Raw genomic sequence first — 15,874 nt, 5'->3', positions numbered from 1 at the left:
TGGGCCCTTTCATGCGGTCTACAGGGGGGCGGGGGCATGGCTTCAGCATCAGCCTGATTGTCTGGCCTGATGTCAGCGTCCGCATCCTCTTCTGCTCTCTGGTGAGGTGGACTTTCAGACTCATCAGGCAATTCTTGTCCCCTCCTGATACCCAAGTTATGCAGTATGGAGTACACCACCACGAATTGATGTGAAAGCGTAGTCTCCGAAGGCAGGTGGTGTCGGGCAAGTTGAGGTAAGAATGCTTCTCCTTGTACTTGCGGGGGGTGTAACGTTTGGTCCTTCTCATCTGTCTATCACATCTTACATTGAGCACATAATGCAGTGGAGCATACCTTCGGTGATCTCCAGTCTGCTGCATGTAATTGGTCACCAAAAGAGGGTGAGAAAGGACAGGCCCCATTGCAATAACTCTCTGTTTTCTACTGATTGGTCACAAACAAGCAATGTCCCAACAAAGACACCTATTCAATTCCAGTCGGTCACAGCACGGTCAAGATGTTTGTAGAGATGTTCACATCAACTCCAATGACCTGCAGAGTACATCCGAACTCCGCCGAGGTTGAAGCACAGCAGCCTTTTAAAGGACGCGACATGTGATCTGGAACATGGCGTCCATAACACTGCGATTAGTTCCGGTTAGTTCCACTTTTTCTGGGCGTTTTTTTGGGCGAGTGATATTGTGGGCGATATGTGTGCGAGGTGCTGAAATTGACGCTGGGCGATCTCATGGCCGCCAATTTCGGTAAATATGCTCTTTACAACAAAAAAAAGTGAGCTGGTGTATTATTGAATCTCGGCATTAAATCAGTGCGAAAATTAACGCTGGGCGATATTATGGGCGTTGGGTTCGCCCATTCTGACGATTCCGCCAAAAGAAAGTGGGCGGGTGGTAATATTTTTCACAGCGTTAAGCACATGGAGAAAATAACACTCAGCGATAAGTTTCCTAAATATGTCCGTCAGATTCTATTTTGTGCCAAAATGGGCGATATATAGAAACATAGAAACATAGAAAATAGGTGCAGGAGTAGGCCATTCGGCCCTTCGAGGCTGCACCACAATTCAATGAGTTCATGGCTGATCATGCACTTCAGTACCCCATTCCTGCTTTCTTGCCATACCCTTTGATCCCTTTAGCCGTAAGGGCCATATCTAACTCCCTCTTGAATATATCAAACGAACTGGCCTCAACAACTTTCTGTGGTAGAGAATTACAAATGCTCACAACTCTCTGAGTGAAGAAGTTTCTCCTCATCTCAGTCCTAAATGGCTTACCCCTTATCCTTAGACTGTGACCCCCGGTTCTGGACTTCCCCAACATCGGGAACATTCTTTCTGCATCTAATCTGTCCAAGCTCGTCAGAATTTTATATGTCTCTATGAGATCCCCTCTCATTCTTCTAGATTCCAGTGAATATAAGCCTAGTTGAGCCAGTCTTTCTTCATATGTCCATCCTGTCATCCCAGGAATCAGTCTGGTGAATCTTCGCTGCATCCCTCAATAGGAAGAATGTCCTTCCTCAGATTAGGTACACAATATTCAAGGTGTGGCCTCACCAAGGCCCTGCTCCTGTACTCAAATCCTCTCGCTATGAAGGCCAGCATGCCATTTGCCTTCTTCACCGCCTGCTGTACCTGTAGGCCAACTTTCAATGACTGATGTACCATGACATCCAGGTCTCGTTGCACCTCCCCTTTTACTAATCTGTCACCATTCAGATAATAATCTGCCTTCCTGTTTTTACCACCAAAGTGGATAACCTCACATTTATCTACATTATACCAGATCTGCCATGTATTTGCTCACTCACCTAACCTGTCCAAGTCACCCTGCAGCCTCTTAGCATCCTCCTCACAGCTCACACTGCCACCCAGCTTAGTGCCATCTGCAAACTTGGAGATATTACATTCAATTCCTTCATTTAAATCATTAATATATATTGTAAATAGCTGGGGTCCCAGCACTGAATCTTGCAGTATCCCACTAGTCACTGCCTGCCATTCTGAAAAGGACCCGTTTATTCCTATTCTCTGCTTCCTGTCTGTCAACCAGTTCTCTATCCACGTCAGTACATTACCCCCAGTACCTTGTGCTTTAATTTTACACACTAATCTCTTGTGTGGGACCTTGTCAAAAGCCTTTTGAAAGTCTAAATACACCACATCCACTGGCTCCCCCTTGTCCATTCTACTAGTTACATCCTCAAAAAAATTCTAGAAGATTTGTCAAGCATGATTTCCCATATGGAATTTCCCTGTCACTGCTTTCCAAATGCGCTGCTATTACATCTTTAATAATTGATTCCAACATTTTCCCCACCACCGATATCAGGCTGACCGGTCTATAATTCCCTGTTTTCTTGCTCCCTCCTTTTTTAAAAAGTGGGGTTACATTAGCTACCCTCCAATCCATAGGAACTGATCCAGAGTCTATAGAATGTTGGAAAATGACCACGAATGTATCCACTATTTCTAGGGCCACTTCCTTAAGTACTCTGGGATGCAGACTATCAGGCCCTAAGGATTTATTGGCCTTCAATCCTATCAATTTTCCTAACACAATTTGCTGACTAATAAGGATTTCCTTTAATTCCTCCTTCTCGCTAGACCCTCGGTCCCCTGGTATTTCCGGAAGGTTATTTGTGTCTTCCTTAGTGAAGACAGAACCAAAGTATTTGTTCAATTGGTCTGCCATTTCTTTGTTCCCCATTATAAATTCACCTGATTCTGACTGTCGGGGAGCTACATTTGTCTTCACTAATCTTTTTCTCTTCACGTATCTGTAGAACCTTTTGCAGTCAGTTTTTATGTTCCCGGCAAGTTTATTCTCATATTCTATTTTCCCCCTCCTAATTAAACCTTTTTTCCTCCTCTGCTGAATTCTAAATTTCTCCCAGTCCTCGGGTTTGCTGCTTTTTCTGGCCAATTTATATGCCTCTTCCTTGAAATTAACACGATCCCTAATTTCCCTTGTAAGCCACGGTTGAGCCACCTTCCCCATTTTATTTTTCCACCAGACAGGGATGTACAATTGTTGAAGTTCATCCATGTGATCTTTAAATGTCTGCCATTTCCTATCCACTGTCAACCCTTTAAATATCATTCGCCAGTCTATTCTAACCAATTCACGTCTCATACCGTCGAAGTTACCTTTCTTTAAGGTCAGGACTGTAGTCTCTGAATTAACTGGGTCACTCTCCATCTTAATGAAGTATTCTACCACATTATGGTCACTCTTCCCCAATGGGCCTCGCACAACAAGATTTCTAATTAATCCTCTCTCATTACACAACACCCAGCCTAGGATGGCCAGCACTCCAGTCGGTTCCTCGACATATATTGGTCAAGAAAACCATCCCTTATACACTCCAGGAAATCCTCCTCCACCCTATTGCTACTAGTTTGTTTAGCTCAATCTATATATAGATTAAAGTCACCCATGATGACTGCTGTACCTTTATTACACGCATCCCTAATTTCTTGATTGATGCCATCCCCAACTTCACTATGACTGTTTGGTCATCTGTACACAACTCCCACTAGCCCTTTGTTGTTCCGCAGCTCTATCCATTACAGATTCCACCTCATCCACGCTATTGTCCTTCCTTACTATTGCGTTAATTTCCTCTTTAACCAGCAAAGCTACCCCACCTCCTTTTCCTTTCAGTCTATCTTTCCTGAATATTGAATTGCCTTGGATGTTGAGTTCCCAGCCTTGGTCACCCTGGAGCCATGTCTCCGTAATCCCAATTACATCATATCCGTTAACAGCTATCTGCGCAGTTAATTCAACCACCTTATTGTGAATGCTCCTTGTATTGAGACACAGAGCCTTCAGGCTTGTTTTTTTAACACTCTTTGTCCTTTTAGAATTATGTTGTAATGTGGCCCTTTTTGATTTTTGCCTTTGATTTTTCTGTCCTCCACTTTTACTTTTCTCCTTTATACCTTTTGCTTCTGACCCCTTTTTACTTCCCTCTATCTCCCTGCATAGATTCCCATCCGCCTGCCCTATTAGTTTAAATCCTCCCCAACAGCACTAGCAAACACTCCCCGTAGGACATTGGTTCCAATCCTGCCCAGATGCAGACCTTTCAGTTTGTACTGGTCCCACCTCCCCCAGAACCGGTTCCAATGTCCCAGGAACTTGAATCCCTCCCTCTTGCACCATTACTCAAGCCACGTATTCATCTTAACTATCCTGCTATTTCTACTCTGACTAGCACGTGGCACTGATAGCAATCCTGAGATTATTACCTTTGAGGTCCTACTTTTTAATTTAACTCCGAGCTCCCTAAATTCAGCTTGTAGGACCTCATCCTGTTTTTTACCTGTATTGTTGGTACCTATATGCACCACAACAACTGGCTGTTCACTCTCCTCCCCCAGAATGCCCTGCAGCCGCTCCAAGACATCCTTGACCCTTGCACCAGGGAGGCAACATACCATCCTAGAGTCTTGTTTGCAGCCACAGAAACGCCTATCTATTCCCCTTACAATAGAATCCCATACCACTATAGCTCTCCCATTCTTTTTTCTGCCCTCCTGTGCAGCAGCGCCACCCACGGTGCCATGAACTTGGCTGCTGCTGCCTTCCCCTGATTGGCCCAACAGTACCCAAGGTGGTATATCTGTTTTGGAGGGAGATGACCGCAGGGGAGCCCTGCACTACTTTCCTTCCACTGCTCTTTCTGATGGTCACCCATTCTCTATCTGCTTGTGTAACCTATGGGCGTTATACGTCATTTCAGCGGTAAAATGGGCATTAAGTGGACGTTAAGCATGCAAAAACAGTGGAGGTTCTAGCCCATAATTTTTTTAATGAATAATCAGGACTACAGAGGTATCTAACAGCAATTCACAAAGTATTTTCATCCAAGTAGACATCGCAGGAACCAGGATAGCCATGGAAATCGACACTGGTGCATCTGTGTGTATAGTATTGGAATCACTATATTGTGACAAGTTGTGTTATTTTCAACTAGAGAAATCAAAGATAGAGCTGTGAGGTTACTCAGGAGGGTTAATCCCTATAGTAGGAAGTGTTACCATACCAGTGATATACAAGGATCAGTATCAGAGTAGTAGCAGGAGACAAGCCTGCCTTGATATGTAGAAATTGATTGGGATCACTGAAGTTGGATTGGAATGAGATTTTTCGTATGGAAGCGAAATTTGCATCAAAAGATGATGTCATCAAGCAGTATCAAAGGTGTTTTGTGAAACAGGCAAACTGATCCAAGACTTAAGGCCAGTGTCAGACTGCAGAAGGACACAAGACCAGTTTACTGCAAGACACGGGCCGTACCATACACACTCAAGGAGAAAGTTGAGCTAGAACTCAAAAGACTAGAAACTGAGAACATTATCTCTTAGATCTGAGCAATTGGGCTACACCCATTGTGGTTGTATCAAACAGGCAAATCCATAATAAGGGGTTGAATGCAGTGCTCAAACAGCTAGAGAAGCATGGAGTACGAGTGACTGCTCACAAATGTGAGGTGTTTCAAAACTCAATGCAGTACTTGGGGCACAGAGTAGACAAAGATGGTTTATATCCAATGAAGGGAAAGCTGGATACAATCAGAGTTGCACCCACTCCCAAGAATGTCTCTGAACTTTGATCATTTTTGGATCTTTTGAATTATTATGGAAAGTTCCTCCCAAATTTGGCTACAGTGTTACATCCACTGAATGAGCTGTTGAAAAAACAGGTTCCTTGGAAGTGATCAAAAGAATGTGATACAGTATTCAAAGAGTATAAAAGCCAGTTAGTAGAAGGTACCATATTGGTTCTCTATGATTTATCAAAGAGATCAACCTAGCATGTGATGCCTCTCCATACGGAGTTGGGGCAGTGATCTCTCATGTACATGAAAGTGTGGAGGAGAGACCAATTGCTTTTTCTTCATACACTCTCAGTGCCAGTGAGTGTAGTAATGCCCAGACTGAAAATAAAGCGCTGGCATTGAATTTTGGGGTCAAGAAGTTTCACAAATACTTGTTTGGTTGCAAGTTTACCATAGTTACTGACCATAAGCCCCTCTCAACAATCCTCCATCCAAAGTCTCCTGTTCCAACCTTAGCTTCAGCCCGAATGCAGAGATGGGCTTTGATTTTGTCAGCATATACATTTGACATTGAGTATTGACGATCAGCTGATCACAGTAATGCTGATGCTATGTTCCGGTTGCCATCCCCAACACAAGTTACACCCAATCGGGGAGAAGTATTCTATTTTTCATACATTGATGAGCAGCTAGTCATAGCTGAAGAGATTAGTTGAGCAACCAAATGTGATCCAGTTATGTCAAAGAGGTTTGATCATGGAAAGGTTGGTTTGTTCACATTGATCATATCTTACCTACAGATGTGGAAGGAGTTGGAAGTTGGGATGATTCAATTTATTCTGATGAGTCGGATAGTATTGCTACAAGTAGAGTACCAGTAGCAAATCCTACATCAGATGTACTAGAAACAAGTCCAAGAGAAAGTCAGAATTTAAGTCTGAGTCAGGCAGACAAACAGTCTGAAAGTGTAATGAGTCCAAATGTAGATCATGGTCAGCCCTTGGAGAAAAACTCAACTCAGGCTCAGCTTAGAATGAGTCAAAATCCTGCAACAAGATCGGAAAGTTCTGTTCAAGAAAGAAGGCATCCTCTTCGAAACCGAAAACCAGTGGTTAAGTTTAATCTGTAAATATGGGAAATAAGTTATAATCTTTTGTTTGTGTTACAGAATTCCATAGTAGATTTTGGAAACATAAAATGGGTTCCATTTGAAAAATATATACCAAGAGTTGTGTATACCATGTACAATGATTATTTGCTATGATTTGCTATGATTAACTTCTTCAATAAGGAGGGAGAACTATTGTAGACTCCACCGACTAATGATGTAATAACAATAAAGTAATGTGCTTGCACCGTTCTTAATCAGCAGCCATATTAGTGCAAGTGTGTGTGTTAGCTGTGTCCCAAGATATCACAGGTAGAATAGACTTTTTCTACCTCGGATAATACCTTGGAGGCTTAAGCTACCGTTCTCAAATGCCCATTAGTTTCCTGCATAAGGACAGTGCTCAAACTGGCATCTGTCGCTGCCATTTCTAGACAGAAGCCCTTCTTAGGGTCCAAAGCTTCTAGGGCCGGGGCTGCTTGTAAGTCCCTATTCAGCTGCACAAATGCTTTGTCGCAGTTCTTGCTCCACTCCCATTTTACTCCTTTCCTTAATAACCTTAATAAAGGAACTACTGTGGTAGCATAATTCTTGATAAACTCTGCAGTAACCTGTCAGACCCAGGAATGACCTCAGAGCAGTTACCAAATCCGGATGGTGTAATTCCTGGATCGCTTTGCGATTTGCCTCGTCTACCGCACGCTCTCCCGGTCGAAGAGTCAGTCCGAGGAACTGGACCTCTTCCTGCCCTATCTGAGCCTTCTTGCGGTTTACTTTAAAACCCGCTGCTTTGACCAAACCTAACAACTCCTCCAGTAATTCCTCATATTCCCCTTCACTATCTGAGAACAGCAACAAGTCGTCCACGTATTGAACAAGCTGGCCTGGCTGACTGAACTCTGACAGGCACGTAGCCATGCACTGGTGAAAAATAGATGGGCTATAAAAACATAGAAATATAGAAAATAGGTGCAGGAGTAGGCCATTCGGCCCTTCTAGCCTGCACCGCCATTCAATGAGTTCATGGCTGAACATGCAACTTCAGTACCCCATTCCTGCTTTCTCGCCATACCCCTTGATCCCCCTAGTAGTAAGGACTACATCTAACTCCTGTGGCAGGCAAGTCCATGCATATTGAAGTAAAGGCAAACTTGTACTGATCCTCTGGATGTAAGAGGATCGATCAGAATCCGTTGGATATGTCTAATACCATGAACACAGTGGCGGAGCTGGGAATATTGCCGATTAGTTCAACCACGGCAGCTACTGGGGAGCGCAGCCAGGGATGTTTTTATTCAAGACTCTATAATTCATGGTCATTCGCCAAGAGTTATCTGGCTTCTTTACTGGCCAACTAGGAGAGTTAATATGCATCGCGAGGGGTCTCAGTACCCCTTGTTCCAGCAAGGACATAACGGTCTTTTCCAAATTTCTCTCTGCTTCCTCAGGGAATGTATACAGTTTTTGCAGCCTGGGCTTTGCTTCTCCCCCCATGCTCACTTCTACTCCTGCCACCCTACCACAGTTGTGTTTGTGGGCAGCAAAAGCTTCCTTTGCTTCCCGCTATGGCTTGGTACCTTTCAGGCACCTTGGCCGCCAATGTTTCCAACTCGTAGGGTCCCACAAGTGCTACAACCCAGGCTTCCCCATGCCATGGGGGTATTATTGTCCACCCCACCCCAAAGACAGTGGTTATCCATATCCACTAGAACAACGAGGGCCAGCATCTAGTCTGAACCTAACACTCCCAGCCCTGGCTGATCCCATTTCTTTAATATACATGTCCACTTTGTTTGGAGGGGCCCTACCTTAAAACTCAAAGGTTTTGATACCGCCACAGCTGCAGAATCGCTCGTGAAACCTCCTAGAACATAGGGGGTTCCACTTGACCAGGGAGACCTCATGGGGAGAGAGAGTGGACTTCCATACTCGACGCTCCAGAGTCTACTAAGTAGTCCTCTCTCTCTCCCTCTACAATGATATCTATACATGGTCGTCCCCAATCATCGTACCTGAGTGGTCACAGGTACTCAGGCTGGGCAAGGCCCCTCCATGTTTGGGGTTCCGCGCTACCTTCCCCCTGTGTCGCGTGGATTTTCCCCTGGGATGTCTTGAGTTCTTTCACATACTTGATAAATAATTTGAACATATCTTCTTGAGTAGGGGCGCTTGGCTGCAGTCCCGCCGATTTAGAAGCCTCCGACTTCCCTTTCTTTGGGAGTCGGCAACTGCGCGCAAAAAGTCCTATACCTCCACAATTATAGCACTCTCACCCCTGGGTTCCCCCTTTCATTGCCACGTCCTCTTGTTGCCACCTACAGGGTGATCCAGCATTGGGTCCCTTACCCTTAATTTCACAGACCTTTCCCTTTCAAATCCCTCCATGGTCTCGTCCCTCCCTATCTCTGTAATCTCCTCCAGCCCCACAACCCCCGAGATGTCTGTGCTCCTCTAATTCTGCCCTCCTGAGCATCCCTGATTATAATCACTCAACCATTGGTAGCCATGCCTTCTGTTGCCTTGGCCCCAAGCTCTGGAACTCCCTGCCTAAACCTTTCCGTCTCTCTACCTCTCTCTCCTCCTTCAGACGCTCCTTAAAACATACCTCTTTGACCAAGCTTTTTGTCATCTGCACTAAATTCTACTTATACGGCTCAATGTCAAAGTTGTTATCTCATAATACTCCTGTGAAGCTCCTTGGGACATTTCACTACGTTAAAGGCGCTATAGAAATACAAGTTGTTGTTGTTGTTTGATTTATTTATCACCCCTGTGTGCTTTTTATTCACCTGCCATGCTCCGAAGCGCACAGTCATTTTCCGCAATACTCTGGCCTCGGTATTGGTATTATCCTCTGGGTCAACATTCGCCACGGCTTGAAAATAGGGCAGACTGTGGGAGATCAGGATGTGCAACCAGTGATTATGCGGCTGGTGTCCAGTCCTCCTTTATCTATCAGTCCTCCCATGGTCGCATTATAAATTGGCCATAATCTATCAGTTCAACACTGTTCAGTAATCACAAAGAAAAATGGTACTACCAGACTCTCATTCTGGAATCATGCTGCCGGTATATCTCCTTGCTCTGCTCCACTTGCATTTGTCTTTTCACAAAAGGAAATTCCACCAAAAATTTCTTCATGAAAAAACTTCCATCATTGTCGCCATTTTGTAATGTATTTGCTTCATGGGTTCTTTGCTTAAGAATTCATAGCAAAACATTGCTATTAAAAACTAATTGGTTTATTAGCAAAGGTTTAACAATCACACTACACATTACCAGTTCATCCATCAGGCTCACAACCGCATGCCTCATCGTGGATCCCCTGAACCCAACTGGCTGGGGTTTTATTGAGTCCTGTGAACATCACGTGACTGGCTAAGCCACTCACAACTCAACACCTCTACAACTATTTTGGCAGAACGTTAATTCAAGTGCCCCCTTTTGTAAGGGCACAAAAACCCCACAAATTAACAAAATTAACTAATAAACATTAAAGGGAACCTTGACAAATCAAATTAAATTAAAATTTTGTTCCCTGTTGAAATGATGAACTCCAGTCCCTCCAGTGCCCAACTCACGCAGAAGGCCATGAGCGTACCGGTAGATAACCTGTGCTCCATCTCCAGGGACGCCCTGGTGCCAATGTAACCGGAAGAGAGGCAGGCAGTCAGGCTGAATGACCCCCTCGACCACCTGCCGCCTAGACCTGTTAATGGCCACCTTGGCCAGGCCCAGGAGCAATCCTATGAGGAGGCCTTCCGACCTGCCTGCTCCCCTCCGCACTGGGTACCCAAAGATCAGGAAAGTGGGACTGAAGTGCAGCCAGAAATCGAGGAGCAGCCCTTCAAATAATGGGATTGGGGCTGCAACCTCACACATTGCACTTAATCGTGGAACACGGACTCCTCCAGACCGCAGAAATTGCAGGCGGCCTGGGAGTTGGTGAACCGACTTAAAAAGTTATTGCATGGGACTGCTCCTGGCAACACCCTCCAGACCAAGTCCCCAATAAATAAAGGGAGGACTCCCACATAGAGAGCCCTCCATTGGGGACCCCCGCATCCTCCGGATGGCAAGCTCTACAAATCTGTGAGCATACTCAGAGGTGCATACATTACACGTGTGTTCCAAAACAATATCTTTCAGCAACTTCCAGGGGCTCAGGACTGTAGTTCTAACTTGGTTAGAATCTCCTTCAGTGGCATTCCCTTTGAATTGGTGGGAACAAGTAAATTTTTCAGGGTTCATACACCCTGCTTCAGTCAAAAAAATAGCCCATTTCATTTCTAAAATCATCCAGTTACAGTTTACATCATCAGGGACTTTGACAATACTATTCGTGGTGAAAAACATTTTTAACCTATCCACATTTGCTCGGAAAGTCTCTCTGTCATGATGGAACTCACCCAAGTGCTCAACTATTCCCATAAGCGCGGCCATCTGGACTCTGGCAACGTCGACAGTTCAGCCACGTGTGCTCAAAATTTACCTCGGATTTTTACATTTTTCTAAAAAACGGAGAACATTTAACAGTCCCTCTGTCAGTTGGCAGGATTATCCTCTAATAAAAATGTCAACTAGGGAATCTGAAATCGCATCCTCATTGCCAATTCTGTGGTATCTTGAGACACAGGAAATATAGAGAACTGCACAACATGGCTTCCGGATAAGAATTGCCTTGCACATGGCTTTAATATTATATACATCTATAGTCCACCAAGTGCCTCTATGATACCTGTAAATTAATGTCTTCCCATTCATCATCGAGCAAGCTAAAAGGCAACTTGCCACCCAGCAACCAAGAATGAGCAAGACGGGAAAGTGGTAAAAAAGAATAAAATGTATGTGCTTTAACTGAACAGAAACTTTACAACATTACATTTTCTCATACACCTGTGTGCATACCCTTGTGCTACTACAAAGCTTTGCTCTTCCTCCCGCTCCAATGTGGTGCCACTCCTGTGGCTTCAGCAGAGGTGGAGGAAGGCTATTCAGATCCCTGCTCTGGCTAATGAGATGCTCTTGGGCGATGACCTCTGGATTTTGGAGCTCATGATTCATTGATCTCCAGCACCTCCTCGTCTGCATTTGTGAGCTGGGTGGCCCACCTCTGGTTCTGTCCCTCTTCCTTGTGTTCTGTGCTCGCTTCTCTTACAATGAGGGAAAGAACAGACCTATAAGTGATTGTAATGGCATGTGTTCATCCGATGGATTTGGTGAGGATGACAATGAGAGGGAAGTATGAAATTACATAAGGAAGAGGGTGAGTGGGAGTGGTGGATGGATAGATGCGAATTTGAGGAAGTGCATAGAAGAGAAGGATGGGTGTTAGTGCAAGGCAAGTGGGTGTGAGGAGTGATGCGATGGAGTAGCCTTGACAAGGCAGAGGGGAAAGAGTGAAGCGCACAGAAGGATGTAGGTGAATGTGCAACTGTACTCACCTTTCCTGATCTAGTTAAGTCATTAAAGCACTTCCTGCACTGAATCCATTAGCATGGCACTTTGCTGCTACTGCTGAAATCCTTGGCCATCTCCAGCCATGCCTTCTTGGTGTCAAGTTTTTTCCTTTTATTGCTGGGGAAGAGTAACTATCTCTGGCTCCTTACTGACCTCAGCACCACATCACTCGAGATATCATTGAACCACGGCACCTTTGCCCATCTGTGATCCATTGTCGTACTTTGTCTTCTCTTGTTTCCAACTTCAAATTCCATCTTTGGATTGACCCTTTAAATACTGGAGTTGAGATCACGTCTTGCAGCTCCTCATCATGCCTGCTGCCGCACACTGGATGGCAAACCCGGATGTAAAATGTTAATCAACTGGCTGCGTTAAATAGCAACTGACAGACCCACTGAACTGTCTTCTGGGTTTCCCGTGCGATATTGGAACCCACACGTCTTCGAATTAATATCAGGACCTTAGAATCTTGCAACAGAGAAGCAGCTCACTCGGCCCATTGTGCTAAGGCCAGTCTCCTATTCTGTTGCCCTTTCTCCATACCATTTTGAATTTAAAAGCTATTATGGATTCTGCTTTTGCCACCGTTTTGTGGTCTCTCTCAGTGATTCTCAGTATCTGGCATCTCTCCCTCTCTCCCTCAGTGATTTTCAACCTCTCTCAGTCTTTCAGTGAGTAACTGATTTTCAGCAACGCAATATCTCAGTGATTCTTATGCCAAGAAATTGGCCTCGTTAGCGCCTCCCGCTATCGCCTTCGAGGGGCATTAATGAGGTGCTAACCGGGTTGTGACCGGGCACGGCGATAACATCAATGCCCGCCATATTCGGCAGGAGTTTTGCGGCGACGGCGATACAGCATTGCGCCCCAATCTCCTTCACCCGGAGATTGTGACATTATCGCCTGCACATCGCCCCGGTAGCCCCAGACCCAAACTTGCATTCAGCCCCCTGCAGCATCGTTGGGCAAAAACACCGACAGCTGCAGGAGGTGTCCATTGGGAGGCTAGGCGTTTCGGGGGCAATACTTAAAGGCGAGTTGGCCGAGGTAAGTAAAAGAAAAATGTACCTTCTGTCTTGCAGGTTTTTTCGCAGGTTCCTGTTGAGCCACGTAGCGCTGTCGCGTAGGAGGAGCTCTTCCCTGAATTAAAGAGAAGGGCCCAAGCTGCATGCTCTGCATCAAGGAAAGGGTCCTACCTGGATCACCGGGGAGCGGGGGTGCTGCGCGATCAGCCTGGCACTCAAGCAGAGTGCCGGACTGACCGATTACAGTGCGGACCCTGTGTTCAAAGCAACAACGGGGTGCACAACAAAACCGGCCATTTTTTGGTCAAACTGCAGCCCACCTCCCCTTTAAATTGTGCCCCGCTAGCGTAAAGCTGCTCAGTATGTGTCCCTGTCACTGTCATCGTCCGGCACAGCTTCAGAGGACGATACCCAATTTAGGGTCGGAGTGCTAATGGAGCGCTGCTCACAATGATGTCAGCATCGCCGGTGCAGCAGAGCGGGGAGCTACGTGTTACCACTGCCACTAAATTCCCGCCGGGTTTAACGGGAATCGTCAGCAGCACGCGCCCAGTCGCAAAGTCAGGGGCACTAACAAGAGGTGCAAATGACCTGAATTTCTCCCCCTCAGTCTCTCTCATGGTGATTCTCAGTTTCTCAGCGATTCCCTTTCTCGCAGTGATTCCCAATCCCTCACTTTCAGTGCTTCCCAATCATTCTCTCTTTCGGTGATTCCCAGTCTCCCAGTGATTCGCAATGTCTTTCAGAGATTCCGAGTCTCTGGGTGATGCCCAGTCTCTTGGTGATTCCCAGTCTCTCTCTCTCTCTCTCCTGCTGATTCCCGTCCCCACAGATTCCCAGTCTCTCTCATTGATTCCCAGTCTCTCTCTCAGTGATTCCCAGTCTCTCTCTCTCTCTCTCTGATTCCCAGTCTCTCTCTCTCTCTCTCTCTCTCAGTGATTCCCAATCTCTCTCTCTCTCAGTGATTCCCAGTCTCTCTATTGATTCCCAGTCTCTCTCTCTCAGTGATTCCCAGTCTCTCTCTCAGTGATTCCAAGTCTCTCTCTCTCAGTGATTCCCACTCTCTCTCTCTCTCAGAGATTCCCAGTCTCTCTCTCTCAGTGATTCCCAGTCTCTCTCTCAGTGATTCCCAGTCTCTCTCTCTCTCAGAGATTCCCAGTCTCTCTCTCTCAGTGATTCCCAGTCTCTCTCTCATTGATTCCCAGTCTCTCTCTCTCAGTGATTCCCACTCTCTCTCACTCTCTCATTGATTCCCAGTCTCTCTCTCAGTAATTCCCAGTCTCTCTCTCAGTGATTCCCACTCTCTCTCTCTCTCTCTCATTGATTCCCAGTCTCTCTCTCAGTGCTTCCCAGTCTCTCTCTCAGTGATTCCCATTCTCTCTCTCTCTCTCTCATTGATTCCCAGTCTCTCTCTCAGTGATTCCCAGTCTCTCTCTCAGTGATTCCCAGTCTCTTTCTCTCAGTGATTCCCACTCTCTCTCTCTCATTGATTCCTAGTCTCTCGCTCAGTGATTCTCAGTCTCTCTCTCAGTGATTCCAAGGGAAAGAAATTCAGTAGCGCCCCGTTTGGGACGTTAACTTTTTAAAATTTGAAAATTTAGCGCCAGGCACAAAGGAATCTTAACTTCTTCTAAATTGGGCTTTAGTGCCCCAGGAAGTAAGGGGGTGGTAAATCAAGTGCTAATGGCCTCAGTGGGGCACTGCAAGTTCACTAACACCAGAGCGTTACTGATTTTCAGATGACTCGCATTCAGCAATCAACATTCAATCCTTCACACTGGCTCATTCCAGCTCCTAAAGGGGTGGTTATATCAAGCTGCACCTGCTCATTTTCACCAGTGTTGCATCTGAAGGAGACCTGAGAGGTACTGCAACAACTTTTTGATAAGGCTGCTGCTAATCCAGCTGTAAGGGAGAGAGCACCTCGTTTTAATGACATAGCATTGGAGGCATTGGTGGGGGCAGTCAAATGAAGGAGGGAAACAATCTTCCCAGCAACTGGAAAGAAGCCATTGCCCCAAGTCTTCAGGGCCACGTGGAGGGAAGTGGCAGAGGAATTGTCGGCCAGGTCTGGAGTTCAATAAACCCACAGTGCCGGAAGAACGTCAACAACCTCAGTCACCCAAGTACAAGGTGAGTACCTGCTTCCACACCTCCTACATACCAACCTCTGAACCTCTGTCTGTGCACACTGTGCAAACCACTGCTCCCCAACCACTCACCCTCCAAACATTGGCAACTACTCAAACTCACATCCTCATCTCATGCCCTGCCTACATTTACAGCTAATCAATGACAGCAGGCATGTTTCCCAGACACATAGCTGGATTCTTACTCACACAAATTCCTTTCTTTTGCAGGCCAAAATGGCACACAATAGGAGGGAGCAGCAGAGGACAGGCAGGGATGAACCTCAGCTCCAGCAGCTGTCCGACCTGGAGGAGCGAGAGCTACGACTCATTGGGCAGCAGGCAGTAGGTGCTGTGGCCGGCGAAGACGTCGTCCCCATTGGGGGGCAATAATGGTATCTTCATCCATTTTCCTTTTCTCATCCCACCTCCCCCTCACACCAGAAGGCTTTATCACTTTCCAGCTTTTGATATTATCTGCCTTCCTTGCTCCATTCCTGCCCCCTGCCCTCACCTTAATGCAAGTCTTGTGCCATTTATGCTTTCAGATAATCAGCAAGCAGATGTCCAGCCTGT

This window comes from Pristiophorus japonicus, chromosome 10, assembly GCF_044704955.1.
Source record: "Pristiophorus japonicus isolate sPriJap1 chromosome 10, sPriJap1.hap1, whole genome shotgun sequence".
In the NCBI taxonomy this organism is placed as follows: Eukaryota; Metazoa; Chordata; class Chondrichthyes; family Pristiophoridae; genus Pristiophorus; species Pristiophorus japonicus.
The sequence above is the reverse complement of the archived record's forward strand: the minus strand, read 5'-3'. Positions refer to the sequence as shown.